This window comes from Aphanomyces astaci (assembly GCF_000520075.1).
Source record: "Aphanomyces astaci strain APO3 unplaced genomic scaffold supercont1.16, whole genome shotgun sequence".
Taxonomy (NCBI): Eukaryota; Oomycota; class Saprolegniomycetes; order Saprolegniales; family Verrucalvaceae; genus Aphanomyces; species Aphanomyces astaci.
In genome coordinates this window covers 190,451-196,527 of record NW_009798279.1, presented here as the reverse complement: position 1 = coordinate 196,527, position 6,077 = coordinate 190,451, and positions in this window count along the sequence as shown.

The following is a 6,077-nucleotide window of genomic DNA, read 5'->3' as shown; positions in this document are numbered from 1 at the left end:
TATACTGTATGGGTCAATGGAACTACATGCCATAGAATACACAACTCCCCTCCATAATTGGTCCCGAGTTAGCCGGTCATTACAGCTGCATGTCGAACAGTCGTGCCTTCAGCTAAGCGTACGACATCGAGCTTTTGGGTGAGCGTCGGTCAGTGTCGAGGCTTCGTTGGCAGCACTGTGGCTGCAGGTAGCACTGACATTCAAGGTTATCAAGTAGTGGGGTGGAAAGTTGTTTAACTTGTGCTGGGAAAAATTCCGCCAATCATAGTCGAGGTAACGATATCGATGATTATAATTGGCTGATTTGAAAATTTATTCCCGCGCCGTTACTCAGCGTCGTTCCCTTACTCCTCGGGTGAAAATTGACACGCATTCTTCCAGAAAGCGAAGTGTATTTCAAAAAGTATTTACTTTGACGGGATTCAATTGTTACGATGGCGTTGGTATTGCCTATCGATTTTGAGTTGATCTGAAGTAGCCAATCAAATCGATTGAAATTCCAACGAGAAACCATGCCACAACACGAAATCTTCACTCGAAATCACAATAAACGTCTTGATTTTGTTTGCTGTGCCGGTAGGTTCGATTGACTTATTTATGGAATTCGTAGGGCCTACGATTTCATATTTACTGTTAACCAATAAAAACACTCGTGTACAATGATTGGATAATTCTATCACAAATCCGTGCTCATCACGAAACACTATTGACGATATTCCTTTGCAATGCAGAATGCATGATACAAGTGCAATGATGCGACGATGGAATATCATAGTCATGTACTACGGTAGTAGATTCGACATCAACGTTGACTGTAGTAAGCATCCATTCCGTCACCACGACCTTGCCCGCTTGAAAGGCATCAGCTACCGTTGGACTACTCCAACGTGCCTCTGCATGAAGTAATTACAGTAATGCCATACTTTACTACTACGTAGTACATGCATACTTATTCTAGTATACACCAAGGTCCTCAAAGGTAAACATCCAACCACGTGATATTAACGATACTCCTGAAGTAGAGTTTATGCACTTGCGTGCATTTGAATTGGAGAAATGTAGATAGGCCACTGTCAACGACTTGACCCGTAAATAGTTCAATACTTCGAAGCACTTGCTTCATAACAAAGATATACTTACGGATCGTGTGTGCTTATGGCCCACATAAGACTTTCCATAAAGTCTTGATATTCGCAAACGCGTCCAGTTTGACTGTCAACACATCACTATAACTCTTCCAAAACGATCGCTCCTTCCTACTACGGACCCAGCACAGCTTGCGTACTGCTAACGTGACATACCTACTGCAGTGCAATCAATAGCACTACCATTAGGACGCCTCACATTCCCTTTTGGCTTGTGACGTGTACGATAGTGGTTGGTCATAAAAATTGAGGTGGAGGATTTCAAAATGGTGAAATCGTAGGGGTGGTGCGCCTACGATTGCTTACAAAAGTCAAGTTCTGGCCTACGAATTCCGTAGAATGCACAATCACGCATCGGTTGGAGAACTCACACTGTCAAATCAAGAATGTCGTCCGACGCGGGCGCGACCACGGACGAGGTCCTGACGATTGTAGACGAAACTCTTGCTCGGCGTCGATACTTTCGAGAGAAGCAGCGCGAGTATCGCCACAAGCTGAAAGCTGACGCAGTGGCCATCGCACAAGAGGTCATGCACCTTAAGTCGATCCGTGATCGTCTTCAAGTCATGCGTCTGACGTCGGTGCGTGAAGCTAGCGATGGTCCGTTGTCCTGGCATTCCATTGCCACCGTGTTCAAAAGAGAAACCCATCGGACCTTGACGGGGCGCCAGTCACTGGTCACTCAAATGCAAGAGCTCGAATCCCTCAAGCGGGCAATGCGACACTTTGTCGTGATGAACATTCCGGTATGTGTTCACCTTCTATCGTCGTCATATGAATTTGCGTCTCTGCATGTAGCCGCCCATGTCCCGCCGCAATGGCGTGGCACAGTGTGACGTTAGTGGCCGACCCGAGTGCTCGAAACCGCGGCAAGGAGTGGCTTGCGCAGCAAATGTACCACAACATGCACGAGCCGCTAGCGTTGCTTCCTGCCGCGAACCATGAAGAGGAATTTTTCGTATTGGAGTTGCATGAATCGGACAAAGACGAATCGTTTACGTTCTTGGAACGGTTCCAATTCATTTTGCCTGGAACGCTGGCGTCGTTTCGACGACACTTCGAGTCCACAATGCGCGAATTACTTTTTGAAAAACCCCACGAGGCAACCGTCACTGCTTATGTGTCATCTCGCATTGACTTGAGGATTATTAGGTAGTCGAAGAGGTGGCGGCCAACACGCGACTGTCTCACACCACTACGCCCGACGGCGCGTTCTTGAATACCCTCCAAGGGTACTTCGTGGAAGCCGACAGGTTCGTCATGGTCATGCGGCAAGTCGAAAACGACGAAGTGCATGCGTGCCACCCTCTGCAGACGCAGTGGCACTACCTGTCGTGGTGAGTGAATGCTGTAGATAGACCCATAACTCTAGCACTTTAGGACATGTTGTGCGGTTTTGTGAGGTGCCGTGGACGTATATGTAGGACGGAGGTGCGGCAGGTGTCGCCCACCCATGTCATAATGCGGACAGTCAGTCACATATCTCGCTCGTTCCGAGCCCACGACGGATTTGTCAGCGTCGATGAGATCGCAGTGTTGAGTGGCATCGATTTAAGGGGCATCGAAGACGACGACCAGAAGGAAGCGTGCGTGTGGCGCGAAGTCATCCGACGGGGAAATGAGGACTTCTTGGTTTGGCGACAACAGTTCACGGCCTTGATGCAGGAGTCGTCGCAACACGACTTACATTCTAATACACCATCATGATAACTAAAAGTCCAATTTAAGAACACTTTTACTGAGACCCTGCCGTGGAAGGCACATAACTCGTGTCGTAGGTATCGACTATAATTCTAGAATATGTCAAAATCCAGGCCTATTCGGGAGTGATGAATGAGACATGATCCTGTTACAATTCCTTGTCATTCACATCACTTTGTCCAGTAATGTCAAGTGGTGCTTTTCCCTCGCCTGTGTTCACGCCTTTTGTCCTCGCCTACTTTCTCCCAAGCTCTATCGCCTAGTCTATCAACTCTGACAGGCCGAGACAGTGGCCGCTTTATACCTGCATGTTCTGCATATTCTTCATGTCGCAACCCTACCCTAGTGATTGCTCACCCAATCACGGCTCTAGCACAAGGAAAAGAGCGCTGATTCTCACAGGTCAGTGTTTCCCTTTGGCTGAGTTTTAGCCAATAGGAACGAAGCTAGATAGTTTGTAAACGACTGAATGTCACTTTTGGTTTTCCCCTGACCCGCACACTTGGTTTGTCTTGGACACTCTGCGCAAAGTTGCTACACGCCTATCACCCACGCCTACCTCCTGTTTCTTGCTTTGTGACAGGTTATGAGCCCTCCTGCTTCGACCATTACCGCCTACTCCGGCATTCTCCTCGACGACGCCTACAAAATCTATGCTGCGTGGCGCACCACGTTTGAAGAAGCTGCCGTGACCGCAGGTTTCTTCTCCCTCTACACCAACGAGACCTACTGCCCCACGCGCATCGAAACTGACACCTAAACTATCAGCCAAGCCAAGCTCCAGGTGGATAAGATCCGCAACGATTCGAAGTACTCTACCGACGGTTATGCTGGTGACGCCTTGGAACAGCGCCTTACAACCGTGAAACGTCTAGAACAAGACTTCACGCGCAAGTTCCTGGACGAGTATATCGCAGAGTCCCTCGCCACCTTACGCGTCCAAGCTAAGGCATTTCTCTTCAACTCCCTCACGCCTATTCTCCAACAAGTTATCGGATCCCACGCCTCTCCATTTACTCTCTGGGCCGCTCTTATGGCGCTCCATGAAGCCGGAACCCGCGATCCCATGATCCTGTTTGCGAGTCTCACTCAACTCAAGTACAGTGAGGACTTCAGTGCCGAGACCCTCTTCACTACTCTTGACGATCAGATTAATCTCATCCAAACGGCAACCCTCCCCGCGAACGCCGACTCTCTCACGGCTCGCGAAGGTCATGTGAAAACCTTTTAGCTCTTTCGAACTCTCTTCTACTCTAACGCCTTTGCTGCCAACAAAGACGTGTGGGACGCCGTCTGCCAGCTCCAATTCAAGGCGCGCGAGGATGGATCTGAATGCACGCCTACTGCCATCAAGGCTACTATTCGCCACACCTTAAACATCGCCTCTCGCCGCAATCTCATCCTCTCGGATCAAGACTCCGGTGACTCCGAATCCCGTCGACGCAAAGTTGCTGCTGCCGCTATTTACATTACGCCTTCTACCGCTGTGTATGCAACGCCTTCCACTACCCACCCTCCGCCTACTTATACTGCTGCTGCTGCCCCTTCTTACGAGTCACTGCCTCGTTGGGCACACTGTCACAACCATCCTTTCAATTCCTGTTTCTACTGCGGCTCGCCTGAACACCGCCTTCCTGATTGCCGCACCATGCGCGATGATGACAGTCGAAATCGCATCCGTGCTGGCGTTCCCAAACACGTGGTTGACACACACTGCCCTCGGAAACGTGTATTTGTCTCGCAAGATCATTCACGATCATTCGCAGCATCATCGCCGCGACCGTGACGACTACGACGACAACCATGGGAACGATCAGGGTCCCCACAGCAGCTATCCCAAGCGCCATCGTGACTCTCGACCGCCTCCCCGAACTTCTACTCGTCGATCGCCTCCACGTTCCTCGCAAAGAGATTGTTCCTCCGGCCGCTCCTCTCGAGCTCATCAACGCCTTCCTACCCCATCATTTCCCAACCACCCAGACTCCAGTCGTAGTCGACCCATATCCCCTCCATCCTCCGCCTATCCACGCCTCTCGTCAGCTACCCGTCGCGCTCGTTCATCGCCTCCTAAACGTCGTGCTTCTCCATCACGTCCATCTGCTGGATGGAATACATCCCAAACCTTGCATCCTTCTTCCGCCTTTCTACGTCGTTCTACATCGGCTCCACCTGCGAAACGACAACGCCTTCCCCCTCCCGCCTCTCAAACCTCTACTACAAAGGCATCCATCCCTACCTCAGCTCCAACGTCACGTCCTCCATCTTCCTCTACGCCTAACGCCCACACTCGGGCTACCTCCACAGCACTCATTGTCCAACCACAGTTTCCATCCCAACAAAACTATATACATCTTCCCTCCGCCTCGTCCACGATGGATGACTCTGTGCTGCCTCCACTCCCCGCCTATCGTATTCATCCTCCTCGTACGCCTCCCAACTCTAACAAACTCACTACACGACCTCCCACGCCTGCCGACTACCCTTTGCCCTACATTGTCCCGCCTTACAATTCAACCTTCTCTCTGTCCGTCACTGTGTGCAAGCTGGCTGCCACTTCGACTTCTCGCATACATCGCACTGCCTCATGGACATCAGTCGTGGACTTTATTTGCGTGCTCAAGTTAACGCCTTGGGACTCTACTCTTTTCCGGCGCAGCCTTACACACGCCTAGCCAGCAATCCTCCGCCTCACCCTCCTGCTACTGTTGCAGCTGCCATCATGGACTTTCAGGCTACCCTAGCTGCTCACCCTTCCCTTGGTGATACAAATCCATACCATATCAACTTCGCCACGCCTACTCCGTCCTCCATCTCTACGCTTGAATCTACCGTACAAGCCGCGGTGCGCTCCGAAGTAATCGATCAATTGCACATCTATATTATTTACTTTGGACGTTCGCCTAAACACACTATCTTCAAGTCTCCAACAAGCAAGGCTGTAAATTTCTCATTACTACCACCACACTCTTTTCCTCAACCCCAACGCCTCATCCCTTATTTCCTGTTTTTCTGGCACTTCGAAATTTCCTTCCGTCCACGCCTCGTCCCCTACTTCCAACGTTACCACTCCGATCCAGTCCACTCCCATCTCTCCTTCTACCAACAAACCTCTTCTATCTTCGCCTCCCCCTACAACTCCAACACCTACAACGCCTTCCCTTGCACTGGCTACTGCAACCACCTCAACCACACGCCTATCTAACGCAGCCCTCTTCCGTCTTTGGCACAATC